Source organism: Manis javanica, chromosome 3 (assembly GCF_040802235.1).
Source record: "Manis javanica isolate MJ-LG chromosome 3, MJ_LKY, whole genome shotgun sequence".
In the NCBI taxonomy this organism is placed as follows: Eukaryota; Metazoa; Chordata; class Mammalia; order Pholidota; family Manidae; genus Manis; species Manis javanica.
Window position 1 is genome coordinate 192,538,700 of NC_133158.1, and position 13,393 is coordinate 192,552,092.

Below are 13,393 nucleotides of genomic sequence, written 5' to 3' on the forward strand. Positions count from 1 at the left end.
ATAAATCATGTGCTCTTACAGGCAGTTCATATCACAGATATCAACTAATTTGGATGAAAGTTATGTATGTATGTCATTTTGACAACAGTGTTAGTATTTTTCCCCCTTAGCAAGCAAAATCTAATAAGGAAAAAATGTGTTCAGTAATCACATTAAAATTCAAAGCATATATATCGTGAAGATTTGATGTCTGTTGAAGTTTTCAGGTCAATCACATACATTTCTACCCTTGCTTTCAAAACAAGAAGTATTATATTAAGCAGCCATGAAAGTAGGCAATAATGATCATTTATCTGATATATTTACAGACAAAAAAATGCAAGTCTTTTGATAAAATTTCCTAAGTAACAAATATGTTTATTTGGAAGTTCATTTAAATAACATGATTTACTCTATATTAATATATAATCACAGAAAATATATTAAATACAGTCACACACAATTATTTTCATGTCAAAGAAAACATTCCCAAGGAAAATAAATAGAATATATAAATACTATGAATTCGTATATGGGGCACCAAACTTTCATTTGTTGCTGAAAGCCTCAGCTTAAACTACCCCACATCAAAAAATGGAAGGAAATGGCAACCTAAAAATAAGTAACAATTATTATCATTTATGAATCATGACAGCAAGTGAAATCTGTCATAAATATAATATAAAATGTGGCTTCCAGATGTTTTTGACTGAGCAAAAGTTTTTTCTCCTGTATGAGTCATACAGGAGAGTCACTCTATTAAAAACTCCTGGTAAGATAAATCATAAAAGAAACTAATGTATCCATCACTGTCATTACACACTCAAACTAAACAAGGGGATTATTAGCTGATAAATTAAAAATTAGAATTCAGTTACTGAAATGTAAAAATTTGATTGAATATACAAGTATATGAGAGACTTTAAGGCTTAAACCCAGAAAACTTGTATATGTACTTTCTTTTTTCTTTTCCTGTATCATCTTAAAATTTTTATACACAAATCATGATTCCTATCTCTTATTGTACAGTGAACAAGAACCAAGCACTTGAACAAAGCTGGGTTTTCGGGTGGCAAATGGTCCTCCATGTTGAGCAGAAGTCATAAATATGATGCAATGTAGCCTTTTCAGAGATATGATTGTCTGTTAGATTTCAGCATTTGGTATAAACAGATCTTCTTCTCACTTTCTGGATGTTTGTATTCCCTGTACAGACAAATACCTAGAAACAAAAATCAGAGAGGTTAGAGTTCACTTTTATTCCTGTAAGTTACACCCATTCTCACTTACCTTAACCAATATTCATTCTCCAATTCTGCCTTGATTATAGAACCACAGTTATGTCTGGGGCCCAATTAATAAATAGCAACTTTCCATCCTTCCTGTGGCTGGTGGTGACCAATTGACACACACTAGCAGGAGCCAATGAGACTTGAGTTAATGACTGTTGAGAAGTTCGGGTAAACTTTTCTGATAAAGAGATACAGGTACAGTGAGCTTTTGTACTCTCTTCCAGCCTTAGACATGACGGTGTGAGCTACAACAGTCATATTGCAATCCTAGGGACAAGCAAGAGATTCCCAGATAAACTGGTGGACAAAATAAAGTAATAACTGCTACTTCTGGGTCTATGTTCTTGTAAGAAAATAAACCCCTAGGTGTTAAAACTGCTGGAACAGACTTTCTATTACCTGGAGCCAAACAAAATTCTGACCGACACACTCTTGTGCTATTTATACAAATAGCAAAAATGTGAAGCTAATGTTCCATTAATATACACAATATTTGCATTTAGTATTTATTAATATACTTGTGTATTAATTGAAGTAATGCTAATTACTCTAATATGTGGAATCCCAGATTTATTTGGCCCTATGCAACAGAAGTTTATTTTTCATGCACTTAAAATTCTGAGAAATAGGGTTAGGAAGGTAGAGATGGTGATGTTGTGGTACTCGGTCCTTGCAGTCAGAGATCTAGGCTCTTCCATCCATAAGCAAGTGACCCCCACCATTCAACTGGCTGAGAGGAAAGAGAACATGCGAACAAATTTGCAGAGGTATTTCATATGCCAGGCCAAGAGGTGGTGACTTACATCCATTCTACACATTCTGGTGGTAGGAATTCCGTACCTGTCATTATAGTACTTGAGGGGACGTTAGGGCATGTAAGCTACCTATAGACACAGAAGAAAAGGGTAACAAATTTGATAAATCCTCAGCCAGTCTCTGCCAAGAGTAGCAAGTAGAATTTGATATATCTCTCACACCTATCTCTTCTTCTGCCAAATATTTACAATCACATTATGTATGTGTATATGTGTATATAGCTATATCTATATTAGATTTTAGCATCTATTGGATGCTTACTTCAATCTAAGCACTGTGCTAAATGTTTTGCATGCATTTTATCATTAATCCTCTCAGTATCTTATGAGGTGGCACTATCATTATCCATATTTTATTGATGGGGAAACTGAGGCTCAGTGACTGTAACTAACTGTCCCAAGAAAACAGAATCAACAAGTGTTGGCAATAGGAATCTTTCTCTGTTGTGGAACATACTGTGTTTTTCAAGAATACTTATGAAACTGGAAATAATGGACCATTTAAAGGAAAAAAATTAATTAAAAAAAACAGAAACTGTCCCTGAAAAAGACCTAATGGCAGATACACTAAAGACTTTAAAGCAACTATTAAAAAAATGCTAAAAAATTAAGAGATATGGAGAAAGTCAAGAAAGTTATATGTGAACAAAATGTAAATACCAATAAGAGAGAAAAAAGCAAAAACAACTTCTGCAGCTGAAAAATGCAATGACTGAAATAAAAATTTTACTAGAGGGATTCAAAGACAGATCTGAGCAGTCAGAGAAAGAATCAGTGAAGTTGGAGACAAGACAATGGAAATTATTGAGTCAAGTGAAATTTTCTACGGAAAGTAAAAATATTGAAGAAAGTAAACAGAACCTAAGCGACCTTTGGGACACCATCAAGCAGGCCCACAAATGTACTGTGGCTGTTCCAGAAGGAGAAGGGAGCAGAGAGAATCTCTGAAGAAATAACGGCTCAAAACTTCCCAAATTTGATGAATGTCATGAACATAAACATCCAAGATTGTCCACACAATCTAAGTAAGATAAACTCAAAGAGGCCCGGACTGAGACATATTAATCAAAACTTTCAAAAACAAAGACAAAAATCTTGAAAGTAGGAAAAAAAGTAACTGATTATACACATGTTACCTTCAATATTAGCAGATTTCTCATCAGAAAGTTTGGAGGCCAAAAGACAGTGAGCTGATATATGTAAAGGGCTAAAAGTAAAAATCTGTTACCCAAGAATCTTACATTCAAACAAAATTGTCCTTCAAAAGTAAGGGAGAAATTAAGATATTCTCAGATAAACACAAGCTGCGGGAGTTCATGACTAGACCTTCTCTGAAAGAAACAGTCAAGGGAGGCCTGCAAGGTGAAATGCAAGGACACTAGACAGTCACTCACAGCCATATGCGTAAACACAGATCTCAGTAAAGGTAAATACATGGACAATTACAAACTTGGTATTATTGTAACATTAGCTATAACTGCATTTTTTTTGTTGTTTTCTACATGATTTAAGAGACTAATCCATTTAAAGAAAAAAATTATTAGTGTAAAATCTGGCTTTACTGTAACTTTAATTTGTAATCCTAAATCTAGTTTTCTACATAATTTAAGAGACTAACACATTAAAAAGAATTATTTGTTTATGGTTTGGGGGCACACTATGAATAAGGTTGTGATCTGGTGTACTCAGCAACCAAAAGGCATGGAGACCAAGCTATAAAGGACCAGAGCATTTGTATGTCATTGAAGTTTTGCAGGTATAAATTAAAATTAGAGTGTTATAACTTGAGGACATTAAATGTAATCCCTATGGTAACTACATAGAAAATAGCTATAGAATATATACAAAAGTTAATGAGAAGGAATTTAAATGTTTCACTATAAAAAAATCAACTAGACACAAAGGAAGACAGGAATTCAGAAACTGAGCGCCAAAATAGCTATAAGGCATATAGAAAAAAAATAGAAAAATGACTGAAATAAGTCCTTTCTTATCAATAATTACTTTAAATGTAAGTGAATTAAACTTTTCAATAAAGAGACAGAAATAGGCAGAATGGATAGAAACATATGATCCAGGTCTATGCTGTCTACAAGAGACTTACCCAAGAGGAAAAGACACAGATTGAAAGCACAAGGCTGGAAAAAGACATTTCATGCAGATTAACGAAAAGAGGGCAAGGGCATCTCTACGAATATCAAGCAAAGGGACTTTAAAAATGTTACAAGAAAAAAAGGACATTACATATTAACAAAACATTTAATAGATCAAAAAGATATATTAATTATAAATACTCATGTACCTAATGACAGACTCCAAACCATATGTGAAGAAAATCCTAACAGAATTGAAAGGATAAGCAAATGGTTCTATAATAATAGCTAGAGACTTCAATACCCCTCTCACAATAATGGGTAGAATGGATCTCCCAGTGCACATGGGCTATTTTCTAAGATAGACCATATGTTAGACCACAAATTAAGTCTCAATAGATTTAAAAAGATAGATGTCATACAAAGTAATCTCTCACCATAATGGGATGAAGTTAGGAATAAATAACAAAAAGAAAACCAGAAATTCACAAAATTGTGGAAATTAAACAAACATACTTTTAAACAACCAATGGATCCAAGAGGAAATCATGAGGAAATTAGAAAATACTTATAGATGGATGAAATGAAAGCATGACATACCAAAACTTATGGAAGGGAACCAAAGCAATGCTAAGGTAGGAATTTATAGCTGTGAATGCTTACATTAAAAAGTAAGAAAGAAAGATCTCAAATCAACAACCTAACTTCGCAACTTAAGAAACTAGAAAAAGAACAAACTAAACTCAAAACTACCAGAAGGAAGAAAGAATAGAGCAGAAATAAATGAAATAGAGAATAGAAATGCAACAGGGAAAACTCAACAAAGCCAAAAGTTGGTTCTTCAAAAAGAGCAACAGAATTGAAAGCCTCTAGCTAGATGGACTCAAAAAAGGGAGGGAGAAGACTCAAATTACTGAATCACAAATGAATCTGGGGCTATTACTGCAGATTCTATACTAATAAAAAGGATTATAAGAGTACTAACTATATAACTAAATGATAGACCAATTCCTGGAAACACAAAATATATTAAGACTAAATCACAAAGAAAGAAAATTTTAAGAGACTTAACAACTAGTAAGGAGTTGGGATGGACGTCTTTAAATAAGTCATCATTCTGCCTACTGCCGCTTTCCTTCACTTGCAAACAATGGGGCAGAAATATACAGAAGAGGTTCCTTGTATCAGAGAACAGAATGGGAACCAGAAAGGGAAGCAGTCAGAAGGCCCAGCGCAGGCTTAGAATGGATCACAGAGATACGGGGGTCCATGGAAGCATCACTCCAGGGGCTCTACAGATAAACCACACTTGATCTCCCAAAGCTCGCCAGCTCCAAGCCTTCATGTGGTGCTGTTCCCTTTTGATGAGAAACTTCTCTCCATCTCATCCCTTCTCCATTTACCCACATAACTCCTATTCATCCTTTATGGATCAGCTGAGAGGTATCTTCCTCTAAGAAGCCTCCTCTACAAGGCCATTCCTACTTGGCTGTTTATGACTATGCTTCCATCTCATCCTGAATATTTGATACCCTGTATCAAATGCACAATATCTTATTTAACTTTTCTGAATCTCCTACTATACTGTACACTCAAAAGAGGCATGGGAGTTGTTTTTCTTTTTCATGATTATGTTCCTGGTTCTCAGCTCAGCCCCCAGCTCCTGATACATGCTCAATATATATTTGTTGAATGAGGGACTTACTAAAGAGAATAAATCACATGAAGACTTCAGGGCTTAGTGCTACAGCAAATGAGTTGCCCCGGATCTCTAACCAGAGAAAAGAGAGTAGAGTGCTTTTCAGGAAGAGCCAAGCCTTGTGATGAGAAGTAGGAGTGACTTTAACAGTTTTATTAAATCTGGGTGAGGGTTTGAGTCAAAGGACATGTAACCAGAGATTTAGAATTTCCCTGCAACTGTAGGAATTTGGAAAACTGATTCCATATGTGCTCACATCCTTTAAAGAGATCTGGACTTGGATCTCTAGGCTTTGCGTTTGAATCCTGATTCCTACCCTTGCAGGTTAAGATCATGAAAGCAAGTTGTATAACCATCATTCAGCACTGTCTTCTTCACACTATATGTAAAGGTGCATTAAATACTAAAAATTGCTATAACATGTAAGCTATTATTAGTGTAAATGAATGAAAGCTTCGAGTCATCATTAACATTGGGTGGACCAAGAAGAAATCAGCTTTTCTGAATAAAGTGATCTCTCTCTCAACTATCTATGTATTTATTTATATGGCGCCTTTTACTGCAGTACTTGGATGCCAGAACAGACACATTAGGCTAAATCAATTATTCGGAACTTGGAGGAAGGCCACCCTTTTCCATTTCATCTGTGCCAGAATCATGAGGGGAACAGTTTTTGAACTTTTCAAATGTACTCTGTTGAGAATTGGGGAAAGTGAGAGGTTAGTGACTCTAGCAGTAGATCTTTCTTTACCTCATGAAGACTGTGGCATTTGCATCAAGTCAGGGAAATGAAAGTACCTTTCACAACAGAAGCCACCATCTAGAATGACCCTTGTTCTATGTCCTTTTGTCTCTCGCCAGGGACACAGACACAGAAGGTCTGCATAAGGCAAAATCAAATCAGGTCGCAAACCATCCATTTAGGAGAAAACAGAACAGGTTTTTAATCTACAAAAGAGTTAGAGTCTGGTTAGACTATATGACGACTTTTATGATTATTATGGTAAAAATCATCATTCAGGAATTATTTGTTGTCATTTTCAATTTCTGTAATTTTAGAGGTGCATTGCACCATTTAGCCACAGAGTCAAATCCTTTTTCAGTTTTAGTGCTAAGAAGTACTCATGAAGTTTGTTAAACAGGCAGATTCTGGAGCCACTTAGAGAAATTTATTGATACTTGAATATGACACAGGGATGGATCTACCTAAAACTGCCTAACAGTCATCCCTGACTGATTCTTAAGTAATTCTGAAGTTTGGCAATGATTGTACATTGAGGTCTTTTATTCTCCCTTCTTTCCACAAGATTGTATAATTCTACAACCCATAGACTACTCTTTCAATACCTGTGTTTAAATAACTCTTAAGATAGGAAGTTTCACACTTTCCCTCTAACTGGTGTCTGATTAGAATCCTACTATGTGGCAGTGCTACAATAAGGGTACCCTGAGGCTGTCACGTCTCTCTCCTATCCCAGCAGGAACGGTCCAGGGACAGAGAAGGGCTTACCGCCTAAGCAGACTCATGGCTGCAGTAGGACAGAGCATCGCCTGAAACCTAGAAACCCAGCCCTATGAGTGCATCTTGGATGTACCTGATTTTTTATCTTTTAAACCCCTCTCCTCTATAGAATATGTAGCCTGAATTTTCTGAAATATTCAGACTAAATTCTATGTTCAGAAGGTGGAGGACAGAAGTGCAAATGAGGCATAAACTCAGTTTTTCAGACAGATGCACCGACTATTGTTCCCCAACCCAAGAATTAGAATCAGTCTTAAAGTAAAAGTACATGAAAGAAAAGAGAGATGAATTATGAGGTGGGAGGAAAATTTCCCCCTGCAATTTAAATTACAATCTTTAATCAGAAAAATATCTCTTAAGCAAACAACCAAAACAAGGTAAAATAATTAATATTCTACAAATGAACTGGAGTTTGCCCTGCATTACTCTTTGTTTTCTGCAATATTCTTATATCCAAAGAGAATGAAACTAATTGATTTTATAAAGCCACAAACGGAAATAATAAGCTGGCAAAATAGTTTCTTTTTATTGTTGAAATAAAAATGAATAATCGATAATAGTTAGCCTTTTCCCAAGTGACCTATTACTGAAAAGAACATTTGAATAAAAAACTTTGTAATAATTGTTGAACCTCGGGAGAAATTCTGCAATAGACTAGAATAATATTTCTTATGTGTTTCTTTCTGATATCATTGGAGATAACTACATTTTCAATGAACAAAATAAAAAAAGCTATAGAATTGAGGTTTTATTCTCCTATTCCTTGGAATAAAACTTGATAACTGGTAGCATGTAACAATGAAAATAAAAATTGGGAAGAACACAGGCTTTGAAATCAGAATGACCTAGGTTTACATCTCAGCTCTTTTATTTCGTAGTTTCAAGGCTTGAACAAGAATCTCTGAGCCTCAATCTTCTTATCTACAAAATGTCGAGGCTTTGTAACATTTTTATGAGAATATAAAAATAATAAGGACAGTATAATGGAGTAGAGATGTCCTGCTGGAGATTAAATTTGCTTTTTTAGCCATTGCTCTTCCTGCCTCAGCTAGCAAGAGGGCTGCTGAACAGTCAGTCGCCTTGACCGCCAAGGAGGGAAATTATTTCTGAGGGGCTGAAGTGAATTCCCTGTCTTTTGGATTTGCACGAATAACCCTAATGTCCAGAAAAAAAAAACCAGTACATGAATACTTTATGTTTAGGTTTATTTGACAAATATTCCAGATTTAGAAGAAATGAGAAAAGAGCAGGCTTAAGTTACCCAAAGTGTTTCCTCAGGAAAATGAGGGCAGCCATATTATCCAGGAGATGGTGATAATCAGGTCTTTGATTAGGGGGTCTAGAAAGTTGGGATGGGGAAAGATAATAGCCTGTTTGCTGATGCTAAATTATGTCCCTGAGATTAATGATGTACATTAAGAATAATGTCCAAAAAAGCCCTGAGATCAGGAGCTAGTCAGGAAGACCTAGAACTGGCAATATGTTTTCTGGTAAATACAAGGTCGGATGTTACATTTCTGTCTTTAGGAGATATTTCTTCCTAATTCCAACTAGTTGTTCTATTAAGTCAGTAACTGTAGGGCTTAAGACCTCTATTCTACATAGGAACTGGGACAAAAATCACATAAATCATGTAAAATATCACTACCCACACTCAGCACCCTTACTCTGCTGGACATTATATTTACTGTATATTTTGTCTCTGTCCTAAACAAGGTGGGCTTAATGCTCCCCTCAGCTTAATTAAGTGTAAGAGCTGTTTCTTCCTGACAATAGTCCTGAGCTCTGTTTTCTTAAAGCATTTACTTTACAAAACTTACTACTGTAAATTGTTTCCCTGCCCCCTTGAGATGTAAATCTTCTCTCAGCCTCTTGCCAGTTTTACAATCCAGAAACGTCTCTCTCAATGAACTATGGGCCACGCCTTTGAAATACAGTCAGGAGAGAAAGCAGCCTAATTTCCCAGGCTGTGGGAGAGTAGGAGCCCAGCTTTGAAAAGTATCAACAAACAGAAATGGCCTCAAAACACTGACTGCCTCAGTCCTCGGGTACTTCTGTGCTAGTTTGCCCCAGTTTAAAATCTTTCCCATCTTGCTTCAGGGGAGTTAAATGGGGTCTCTCGCTGTTGTAATGGTCTTGAATAAGTCTTCCTTGGCTGTTTAACTTCCTCAGTATAATGTATCTTTGACATTCCCTGGGAAGGTAAGCTCCCTGAGGGCAGTGACTGGTGTGTTTCGTCACTGCTGTGTCTCCAGCGCAAGGCAGCCCATCACTGTTCAGTGAATCAGTTACTCATAACTTCTAGAGTCTATTGGAACAAGCTTTGAATCCTGCCTCTTATTAGCCATGTGACTTTGAACAAGTTGTTACTCTGATTTCGAACAGGTTGAATTCTACAGCGCCATCATGCTTATTTCTCAGGGACAATGAAAAGTGTGCCTCCCTTTAAATTTCTACCACGTGTTAGAGCTGTAGCTCATTAAGAGATGGATGACTTTCTGAGGTTGCGCCTTCTGAGCAATCCAAACATGCTTTTTACAGGCTCATCTGCCTGTCTAGGATGCATCACAATAATGAGTAACACCCACTCCAACCCCCACACACCACGCTCCTGACACTTAGCTCCCTAGCTATCAAGGAAATAATGTTTCCTATGAGAAAGAGGGAAGACAGGTTTAAATTCATGTTTAAGTAGTAAAACATTGTGGGGCAACCAGGGGTGGGGTTTAATGATATTGTACAGGAAGAATTATTGTGTCAATGCACCTAGGATGCCAGTTGTAGATCAGACTAACTCTGGAAATCTTTACCCCACCCAAAGGAGTAACATAAAATTCCCCCTTCCCTGTGGGAGCATGGCAGAGAGCGGAGCAGAGAGACTTAGGCATTTCAAAACAAAGACACTTGGGTCTCTCTGAGTGGAAGAAAACTCTCCCTGAGGCAACAAGCAAGCAACGGAAGGCTACTGAAGAGGGAAAAGGCCTGAACCACCAGATCCTAGAGGTTTGTATACGCAGGAACAGCAGTGCTAGGCTTCCAGGAGGATAGGAAGAGTTACTTGAAGTATGAATTGTGAACAGAAATACTGAGAAATTTCTGCTACTGAGTCTATGATAAGGACATAAAATGGAATATCCTGAGACTCAGTAAGACAGGAATTGTGAGCCAGATGGTGAAAACCTACTAAGATACAAGCTTGACCAGGATAGATATGTCCTACAGCCAAATTTAGCTGAGAGTATGTCCACCATTTCTGATGAATCTCTACATGCGTGTGCCTGTGGAGACAGATGCACGGCGGGAAGGCGGAGTATTGGGGGCTAATACAGAAACATACCACACGGTGATTATGGCTTTTGCCCAGAGTATTACTTTTAACAGATTGTTTTCTTTGACAAGCTTATTTCTCCATTACCCTAGAATTCCATACTTTTTTTTTCTTTTTGCTTGACAGTGCCCACATCTCTCTGACACTTCATTACTTTGTTCCTTTTTTTGTCTGTAGCTCAGACTTAATAAGCTCAGCTTATCTTTTGACAGGTTCACTGATTCTTCCCCCAGATGAAATCTGTTGACTTTTTCTTTTTCAGTGAAATTTTTTTTCAGTTATTGTTATTTTAACTCCAAAATTACTACTCACTTACTTAAAATTATTTTTACATCCTAATGATATGCCCTATTCGATGAGACATTATTGTCATTCTTGGTGATTTACAAATATGTTGTTCAATGTACAAATATTTGTGGATTTCCTAGATGTTATTGCTATTGACATTAAAATTTTTATTGTGATCATAAAACAGCCATGATTTAAAACCTTTTAAACTTATTGAGAGTTGTTGAACCAGCATTTGTCTATTTGGTGAATATTTTTGTTAATTTAAAAGTATCTGTACATATACACATGCATAATGCAAATATACATATAAATGTATGTATATGTAAGTATGTGTATGTATTTCTAGAATTATATGTGTATATATATACATATATAGCATATGTATTTATATAACCTCAGTTATTGTGTGGAGAATTATATAAATGTGGAGTTTTCCATACTCTTCTTAAACCTTATTATAGAGAAAACTGAAATATATGCAATTGTGGGGGCTCCCTAGAGCTGTATCTTCAGTTCTTTACCCACTGGGCTCAGTGCACTGCTCTCTGGGATCTTACCTGAATGAAGCATTCATCGCCCATTACGTGATGGTGCCCTGTACATATATGCATGCTTTCCTTTGATCTCAGGGTCCATGCAAACTCCTATGTCTTACAGGATCAGTCCTCCCCCCTCCTGCTTTACTTTTCCCTCCCCAGACCCATTTTTCCTCACTTACCCTCACAACTCATAACCAGACCTTCTCTCTGCATTTCCTCTTAGTGAATAACTCGGCATACTGTCCTTGGTACCACAAGCCAGATACTTGAAACCCTTTGTTGACTGCTTCCTGTCCATCATATTTTATAGGTCACCAAGTCAAATTAATTTTATTGTCTTTACAGTCTTCAATCTGTCTCCATTGCTATAATGTATCTTTGAACTATTATCATATATATTTCCAGTCTCCGTCTCCAATTTATTCTCACTTTCCCCAGAGAAAACATTCCTTAAATGTATGTCTGGCCATGTTACTCCATTATTAAAATTATTCACTGCTTAACCTTCATTTTAGAATAAATTTTAACGTCTTTAGCAGGTACGCAAGGCCATGCATAATGTGAATTCATTATTTGAATTATTCATCTACAACCATACTGAATAACCTGCATGCCCTAAGAATGTCATGTTCCTTATTCTTCTGAACAATTCTTTCTTGTATTGTTTTTTTCTGCTTGGAGGCCCTTCCTTCCTTTTTGGCTGTAATGTCTAATGCTTCACGAAGATTGCTTTAGAATGCGTAAGTGTCCTACTCTGTTCCCATATGGCACCAGGTACTTAGACCAGTGACGGTATTTATCACACTAGGGTGTCCTGTCGCCCTGCTTATCTGTTTCCTTCATTTGATGGTAAGTTCTTTACAAACAGACACTGTGCCTTTTTTGTCTTAAATTCTTAGCTTAGCAGATTGTCTGATACATTGTAGGTATTCAATAAATGTTAGTATCATGTGTTAATGGTCAGGTAGTATAGATTACATTCTTGACAAGTAGGTAAAAGTTTCCCTGATCCCATTAAATACATCTACTAATTAGGCACAATTTAACTGACATGTATGGTGCATGCATACTATGTGTATCAGAACTTAAAAATTAGACAATATCTTTCTATAAAGCTAATATATTGTTTTCACTGAAGTTTCCATGATGAATAACTACTATGTACAAAGTATTTTAGAGGATGTACTGACAGGTAAACCAGGAGCTTACAATCTAATTGTCTAGGAGAATTAATACAGTCATGGTGACCAGCCTGATATCACAGAAGAGGAATACATGCTGGGTTATGAGCCATCCAATTGACAGTATCAAAATGACCACTTGGGGATTAGGGCCAACACTGGGAATGATATTCAGGCAGGTGATAGATCAGGACATCAACCTAGAAGAAACGGCCTCGTCCCATGGAGTTGCGCAGACCAGAGCAGGATTTAAGGCAAGAGATGCTTGGGAGGCAGGAGAGCAGCCAGCAGTGGGGGTCACAGCTGAGACTTGGGTCCGAGTAGTGGGAACAGTGATGCTCAGCAGAAAATCCAATCAGAACAAAAAGAAAGGAGACTGGGAAGAAGTTCAGGATTAGGGGCAGGTTAATAATGTATAAGACAGGGCAGATGGTACTAAAATAGGAACACCCCAGGCACTGTAGAAAGGTTGGCATTAAAGAAAAAGTAAGAGAATTAATTTTTAAAAAGGTGTTGATTATTTACCTTCTTTACCAATAAACACTCATACATGCACACACACATTTACATTCATGTGAGAAAACTGAGTGAACAGTCAGATGACATTAATTGATGAAGAATACCCTTAATAATGCAACATGTATCATCCAATCA